Source organism: Silene latifolia, chromosome 4 (assembly GCF_048544455.1).
Source record: "Silene latifolia isolate original U9 population chromosome 4, ASM4854445v1, whole genome shotgun sequence".
Lineage (NCBI taxonomy): Eukaryota > Viridiplantae > Streptophyta > Magnoliopsida > Caryophyllales > Caryophyllaceae > Silene > Silene latifolia.
The window spans coordinates 10,773,677-10,782,515 of NC_133529.1; positions in this window are offsets into that span (position 1 = coordinate 10,773,677).

Consider the following 8,839-nt stretch of genomic DNA (forward strand, 5'->3'; position numbering starts at 1 on the left):
CTCACTCCGACGCTCAAGTCAGTAAACTTAAAGGATTAAGTTGTGTTACTTGGCTAAGTATGTATTGTAGAGAGATAAGGAAGATAATACCAGATGAATATTGTATTTAGGTTTAGTTGTGTATATGTTGGATGATCCTTTCCTCAATGAAGGTTGAGGAGTATTTATAGGCTTTCACCTTTTGTCACGTAGTGGCCAAGTGGCCAAGTGGCTAGCAGGTGGAAAGACTGATCTACCCCTCGGCCGCGGGACCTATGGCAGGCCGGCGGGCCCTGTTGACTTACCGCCGAGGGGTCTTGGATATGAGTACGCGGGTATGTGTCCCAGGTGGTGAGTTGTCATGCCGAGACCAGCCGACCGCCGATGGGTGCATCGGCTAAATTTACATCTAAGTCGTTGACTTGACGTGGATATCTTTGACCTTGCTCAATATGTTGACTTGGTCAGCGGTGCAGAATATGCCCCATCAATTTGCCCCCAGCGTAGTCTATGCCGTGGTATGGGCTCCGATGTTCGTCTGAGCGTAAATTCTGCGCAAGTAATTTTCTGCATCGGCTTCTTTTGCGGAGGCCTGGTCATTATTAGGCCGTACCATATCCCCCCTCCACATGGATGTGTAAAGGGCATCCGATGTGGAAAAGAAAGTGACGCTGGCCGAGACCAGGATTGAGTGTGCCGGTTGTTTTTGATTGCCCCCGGCCGGCGCTACTTAGCTTGGTTGACCATGTGGCCGGCGGAGAACAGATGCTTGGGAATTTGTTGAGGAAGGTGAATAGGCGGAGAGATATGAATGGGCGTGTTGAAGACGTTTGGTCACTTGCACTGATTGACGTTCAATGTTGCAACGATTGACATTCCGTGGTCGCATGTCGCACGTGTCCGTTCGCCGATTGGTTGACGCTTCATGGGTCAGTTTTCGATTGGTCCTTCTCTATGGGCTTTTCCCTATAAATAGGGTAGTTGCTCCGTGAAATTGGCCACCAATTTCATTCTCCCCAGAATTTTCTTCTCTCTAAACTCTAAAGGCTTTCTTTGTCTTCCAATTTTCAAAGTTGCTATTCCGGCGAGTGTTTTCTTTAAGGTAAACAAACAAACTTCCTTCTTATTTTGTTAAGTAATTATTGCTGTCATGTCTTCTGTCGACGCCGGGGCTAGTACTTCTGCGCCGGGGGGTTCCCCGTTGCGTCTTGATGAGGAGGAGATACTAGAGGCCATCCCGATAAGGTTTGGGGGCCGTAGGTCTCCTCCTACCGTAGTTGATCCACCAATTTTGGAGGAAGGGGAGGATGAGGGTGATGATGCTGATGATGACGAGAGGACTCCTTCTGATGGTAAGAGGCCGTCTATCCCGGATCATGGCGAGCCATGCACGACTGGTCTTGACCGTGCTTGGTCCCATAAGTTCGCCAGTTGTTCCGGCGATACTCTATTCGGAGGTCATTTCTCCTTTGGTGAGGGGTACAAGATCGTCATCCCTAAGAAGGGTCAAGCGGTCTGTTGCCCTCCACCGGGTCACACCGGCGTGTACATCAGGCATCTGGAGTATGGGCTGCGGTTTCCTCTGAATAAATACGTCATGGCCATCATCAGAGCTATGAACGTCGCGGTGGCCCAACTACATCCGCTGGCCATGAGGACGATAGTTGGCTTTGTGTGGCTTTGTCTCTTTAGGGGGAAATCCCGACAGTCAACTTATTCCGCCGACTTCATAGCCTTCGGCCGTCCATCGCCGGTAAAGTGGGGTGGTACAGCGTACAGACGGAGCCAGGCTATGTCTCCGTGAACAAGCTTACTTCTTGCAAAGACTGGCAACGGCGGTGGGTGTACGTCCAAGTGCCGGAGGATTACCCATTGCCCCGGTCTTTCCAGAGCCCTGTTTACTTGCGGTGTGAGAACCGGGAAGAGTATGAGGAGTGTACCTCCCGGGGTAAGGTTAAAATGGACGCTTCGTTGGTCCCTCTTACTGAGGACGAGAAGCGGGCGATGCAACTATTTGATGCTGAGAAGGGATGGCTGCCCCCGACTCAGATCATTCTTCAGGATGAGCTGCTCTGCCGCGTCGGCCTCATACCGGCCCTCAGCCAGGGTGAGTGGGGTCGGTGTGAGGCCCATCTGTGCACGTTATGCTCCTGTTTTTAGAGCTATGTTTTATTTCTTTCATGTAATTCTTGTTTGGTTTCTTGCAGACCGGTTTGGCCAGGATCTGTCCGAGAGTACCTTGAAGAGGATAGGCCTTGATAAGGACGGGAAGGTCGTTGAGCAGCATCCTACGGCTGAAAAAGGTGATCGTCGACCGTCTCCCAACGAACTCATGGATAAGGAGATGAAGTATTTGGATCGGCGCGGCCCAAGCGCGGGTTCTAGGTGGCGTCGAAGAGAACAAAGAAGGCGGCGTCCGGTGGCGAAGGCGTCGGGTCGACTCCTCGACCCCGGTGGTTCGAAGGAGCTGTGGAGGTCATTGATATCCTTTGGGGGTCGGTGGATGTTGCTAAGGAGCCACCGCTAGCTTCCACCGTTGTCGGTGAGAAGAGTAAAGAACCACCGTCTGCTTCCACCGTTGCCGGGGAGAAAAGGAAAGAGCCACTGTCTGCTTCCACCGTTGCCGGCCCTCGGACGAAGAGGGTCCAAACTGGTACGGATCTAACTTGTGGTTCGGATTTAGCTGGTTCGCTGGACATCCCAGATGACCGGCTTTCTGATGTGTCAATGCAAGGTGACATGGATGCTCTGTGTAAATTTTTTGTAGATCCTCCTCGGCAACCGCCGTTCTTGCTGAACGGCGATCGGGAAGCGACACTGAGAAGGCTATTGAGAGGGCGGGTGACGGAAATGTCATCGTTGACTCCTCGGCTCAGAAGATTTCTGCCGACGAGCTTGTGGCAGAGGGTGCGAAACTGTATAAGAGGCTGGGGAGGTGGACCCAACTGGCCGGCTTCTACATCACGGAGCAGGAGAAAATTATGGCCCAAGCTGCGCCACTGCTCGCAAAGCTTAAACTGGATCTCTCTGCCGCAAAGGGGGATGCGCGAAGGCTAAGTGGATCTCTTTTACGCCACGAAGCGCGTGGGGGAAGTTGAGAAGCTCGCTAGGGGCCGAGAGGGCCAAAGTTGAGGAAGGCGATGCCGCCACCGCCAAGATGATGGAAGAGCGGGACGGGTATAAGGATGCTTATGACGCCGTGGTTGCAAGAGGATCGGTGGAAGGATGCATTCGACAACCGGGCGGAGGAGCTCGGGGACGCGCAGGCTGCCATTGCCCAAAAGGAGAAGGATATTGAAATGCTTCAAGATGATCTCCTCCCTAAAATGTGTGCCCAGTTTCGGGACCGGGCCGAGGAGGCGACCAGGGAGGCAATTAAGAATTGCCTGCCCGACGGCACCTTCCCGTGGGATAAATTTGACCACACGGATGAGATGGCGATCTTTGCGGAAGCAGCGGATGCGGAGGCGGCGAAAGGCGGCTCGGATAGTGAGGCAAGGTGGCTGTGATGCGAGGTGAAGGAGGGTGACGGGCTAAAGGTACTTGAAAATGTCGAGCCCTCTTCTGAGCCGGCCACCGAAGAGATGCTGCTGGCGATGGAGGAAGCCACGGCATAGGGGAGACGGGCGGTCGTCACCGGACTCACCCGGCGTCTCGGATAGCTTTAGCTGTTCGGGGGCCAATTATTGAGCCTTCTCTCCCTGCCATCTTTTGGCGCTTCAAATCCCAAGTCTGTAACCTTTTGTTTTTTTGTTTCTTAGCTTTTGTAAAGCTTTGGTAGGTAGAGTTTAGGCTATCCCTAAGGGGACGGCCGTCGTCTGTACTCTCTTTGCAGCCATTTCCAATAAAGTTTTATCTCTTTGGTCCTCGGCTTGGCCGGGACTTTGATCACGATCCTTTGCTTATCTTCTTGCGTTTATTAATTGAGTGCTTCCGTTTTTACCGTCGGCATGACTAGGGTAATTTGAATGCATATCTCAACTGTGTCTAACGTCTTTAGTGTATTGCTTGATTGGCGTCTCAGCTGCACTGAGTCTATGTTCCTGCTAGCATATCGGTCGTTGTGTCCCCGTCACTCTCGGCTTTGGCCGAGGTAATCGGGGTTACGGCTCGATAGCGCGTATCGGTCATTGTGTCCCCGTCGCTCTCGGCTAAGGCCGAGGTAATCGGGGTTATGGCTCGATAGCATTCGTAACTGTAGGCATATTGACCGCTAGATTTGCGTCTCAACTGCACTGAGTATACGTTTCTTCTAGCGTATCGGTCGTTGTGTCCCTGTCGCTCTCGGCGTTGGCCGAGGTAATCGGGGTTACGGCTCGATAGCGCATATCGGTCATTGTGTCCCCGTCGCTCTCGGCTAAGGCCGAGGTAATCGGGGTTATGGCTCGATAGCATTCGTAACTGTAGGCATATTGACCGCTAGATTTGCGTCTCAACTGCACTGAGTATACGTTTCTTCTCTTTGGGTGACCGCCCGGTGGCAATCATGGAGGGGACAAGCACTTTGATGGAAAACTTGGGTGATTCATTTGTTTGCTACGATCGTGCGCTGGGGTGTCCACAATGGGTTTGGACACCTCCTCCGCTACACAAAGTACTTCCTTAAGTTATCGGTGTTCCAATGGCTCATCAAAGGCACGCCTTCCATGTCTGTCAGCCGGTATGTACCCGGCCTCATTTCTTCAATCACTTTGTAGGGACCCTCCCAGTTGGCCGTTAGTTTACCGTGAATATTTACTTTGTTGGTGGCAGCCGACTTCCTTAGGACTAGGTCTCCCACTTTTAAGTCCCTTTTGTGGACTCTCCGGTTGTAGGCTCTTCTCATCCTGTTTTGATATACGGCCAAGTTGAGGCGTGCTGTATCTCGGCTTTCTTCGACCAGGTCAGGAAGTTTCGGGCCTTCCTCGTTTTCGCCGGGTTAAAGGTAGCCGTTCGGAATGTTGGCACCGTTGCTTGATTGGTAGGACGCCGGAACCGTAGACTAGGTGGAAGGGGGTGTACCCGTTGCTTCTTTCTCCGTGGTCCGAAGGGACCACGGGACGCCGGGTAGTTCATCGGCCCACCTTCCCTTAAGGTCTTCCACTGTCTTCTTCAAACCGTTGAGGATTGTTTTGTTGGTGCCTCACTTTGCCCGTTGCTCTGTGGGTGGCGAGACGGAGGAGTATGCAAACTTGATGCCAAGCTCTTCTAACCAGTTCATTATCAGGTCGCTCCAAAACTCTCGGCCGTGGTCAAATACCATAACTTGGGGTAACCCAAAGCGAGTTATGACATTTTCCCATTACTTTTTCGACGGCATTTGTGGTCTTGGCTGCATCGCTACGGCTTCAACCCATTTGGTGAAGTAATCAACGGTGACGATTAAAAACTTCCTTCCTCCGGAGGCCGTTGGGAATGGCCCTAGCATGTCCATCCCCCACTGTGCGAAAGGAAGGGGACTAAGCACCGGTTGTAGGTCCCGGGAGGGAGCGTGTATTGACACGGGGCATGCATCGACGGTTCGTGCACTTCTTGGTCTTTGTCTGGAATCTGAAGCATGGTGGGCGAAGTAGCCAGCTCGGAGAGCTTTGTGGGCTAGTGTTCTTGCTCCCATGTGGTGTCCGCAGAGCCCTTCGTGAATCTCTGTCAATATCGATTTGCGTCATTTGGACCGACACATTTCAAGAGTGGTCTTGTTACGGATCTTACATACAGTTCACCTTCGAACACCAAGTATCCGCGGCGATCCTTTTATTTTGGCCGAGGGGTTGCGGTCCTCGGCAATTCACTGTAAGTTTGTACTTCATTATCGGAGTCATCCACGTTGCCTCGGTCTCTATGTTACCCACCATGCCGACGGTCTCAGTGATGCTCTTCGCATTCTCGATATCTACCAAAGACGGCCGGTTGGTGACATTCTTGATGGTTGGTGGCAAGTTTTGAGAGTGCGTCGGCCGGTTGTTCTCGGATCCGGGGACGCATTGGATTTGGAAAGATTTCAAATTTATGTCGGCTTTTACCCTCTCTAGGTACCTCACCATTCCGTCGTCCCGAGCCTCAAACTCCCCTCTGATTTGGTTAGTAACCAACGGTGAGTCATTTTCAACACGATGTGCTCTGCTCCGTGCCCCTAGCTAGCTCGACTCCGGTTATCACCGCCTCGTATTCGGATTCGTTGTTCGAGGCCGAGAAGGTGAATTTCAAGGCGTACTCAAACTCGTCCCCGTTTGGGCTGATGATAAGGATGCCGGCCCCGAGTTTGTTCGTCGTGGAGGAGCCGTCGGTGTAAACTTCCCATACACCTGGGTTTGGCTCTTCTTGATATGTGCATTCGGCCAGAAAATCTGCAAGTGCTTGCCCCTTTATCGAAGGTCTCGGTTTGTCTTGGATGCGAAACCGGAGAGTTCCACCGCCCATTTAATGAGCCTTCCGGATTGTTCGAATTTTTCCAAGGCTTTCTCTAATGGCTGGTCGGTTAGGACCGTCACGGGGTGTGCGTCGAAGTAGGGTTTTAACTTCCTTGCGGCGATGACGACGCGAACGCCGCCTTTTCGATTAGTGGGTAATTTCTCTCGGCGGGCAACACGTATGGTGACAAAGTAGATTGAGTCTTCTTTGCTTGTCTTCTTCCTCGATGATCACTACCGGACCGTGGCGGAGGTAATCGCTATGTATAGGTATAGCGTCTCCCAAAGAACGGCCTGGACAGAGTTGGGAGAGTCGAAGATGAGCTTTCGATTGCTTGAAAGCGTGTTTATTCCTCCCCAGTGAAGTCTTTATTCCCTTTCAATACTTTGAAGAATGGGGTGCTCTTGTCGGCTGATCGAGAGATGAAACGGGCGAGAGCCGCCATTCTCCCGGTCAACATCATAACCTCTTTTCGATTCCGTGGTTCCGCAGGTCTCAGGATTGCTTGGATTTTGTCCGGATTTGCATCGATGCCTCGGCACCGACAAGTACACCGAGGAATTTACCGCCGGACACCGAAGTTGCATTTCATTGGGTTGAGCTTCATCTTGTATTTCCTTAGTGAACAAAATGTTTCGTGTAAATCGGCCAGTGCTCATTTGTCGGACTTGCTTTTCACAATAGCATCGTCGACGTAAGCCTCAATGTTTCGTCCTTTCTGATTTTGGAACACTTTGTCCACCAGTCTTGTATACGTGGCGCCGGCGTTTTTCAAACCAAACGGCATCATTTTGTACATGTATGTCGTTAGTGATGATGATGAATGCGCATTTAGGCATGTCCTCCTCGCCATGAATACCTGGTGATACCCGAGAAGGCGTCTAGCGAGGCTCGGCATGGTGTATCTGCCGTGGCGTCGATCAAGCTATCTATTCGAGGCAAAGGGTAACAATCTTTGGGGCATGCTTTATTAAGTTGGGTAAAGTCTACACACATTCTCCATGCCCCCGATGATTTCTTTACCATCACAACATTGGCTAACCACTCGGGGTAAGTGCAGGGCATAATAAAGCCCGCCGTAAGTAGTTTATCTACCTCGGCCTTGATGGCCTCATCTTTCTCGACTGAGGAGTTCCTCATCCTTTGCTTGACAGGGCGAGCGGTGGGGAGTACGTTCAGCTTGTGAATAATTACTTCCCGGCTTACGCCTGGCATCTCGGCCGCTGAGTAGGCGAAGACGTCCTTATTTTTCCTTAGCAGGTCCAGGAGTTCGGCTCTGAATTTCGGTTCCAGGTTGACACCGACGGTCACGGTGCGACCTGGGTCAATCTCCACCTCCTCTGTCTCTGCTCCTTCAACCATGCTGATGGTTCGGTCGATCTCGGACCTGGGAGTGTGCTGTATCTGGAAGGATTTTAATTTTGAGGCGACGACTCTCACTCTCTCTAGATACCTTGTCGTCCTATGGTCCCGAGCCTTGTGCTCTCCTTTGATCTGGTTGGTCAATAAGAGCGAAGCCGTTTTTACCACGACATGCTCCGCCCCGGCGGTTCTGGCTAGCCTGACTCCGGTTATTACTGCCTCGTACTTGGATTCGTTGTTTGAGGTCAAGGAGGTAAGCTTCAAGGTGTGCTCGAACACGTCTCCGCTTGGGCTAAGAATAACAATGCTGGCCTTCAAGCTATCCGTCGAGGAAAGGCCGTTGGTGTGTATCTCCCATACGCCGGGTTCCTTCTCGTTCTTCGAGGCGAGCTTATGTGCTTCCCCCCGGTCTGAGACGTATATCAATGTCAGGGCCCGGATGGAAATTACGGCGTCGGCTTCACTCAAAGTGACCCGGCCTATGAGCACGTTGTGGGCAGATGTGCCGTCGATAACTATAAATTCAGACATAACATTCTTGGCTGCAGTTCCCTCGCCGAACCTCACCGGCAGTCTGACCGACCCCAGGGGTACCAGGCCGACCCCAGAAAAGCTGTACAGCGGGTTGGTGCAGGGGCTCAGATCTTCGACTCTCAGACCGAGGCTGAGAAAGCATTCTCTGTACATAATGTTTGTGTAGGCGCCTGTGTCAATCAGGCACCTCTTCACCAAGTGGTTGGCTATGTCCAGGTGGACCGTAAGTGGGTCATTTGTGAGGAGCGACGACTCCCTCGTAGTCCTTCTTCCCAATGGTCATATCGGGGATATTGGAAGCGGGGGTGGCTGTGTTGGGCACAAAGTTGATGGTCTGACACGGTTCATTCAGGTGCCGTTTGTGCCCATTAGCGGACCCACCATTCTCGTTGCCCTCGATGATAGCATGGATTACTCCTATCCGTTCGAAGACGGACTTGTTATGCGACCCGCCGGCATCTGGTTTTTGGCCTCCGGCAACATATTTGCCGAGGCTCCCCTTTCGGATCAGTTCCTCAATGGCATTCTTCAGATGTCGGCAGTCGTTGTTTAAGTGACCGGTGTGGCCGTGGTACTC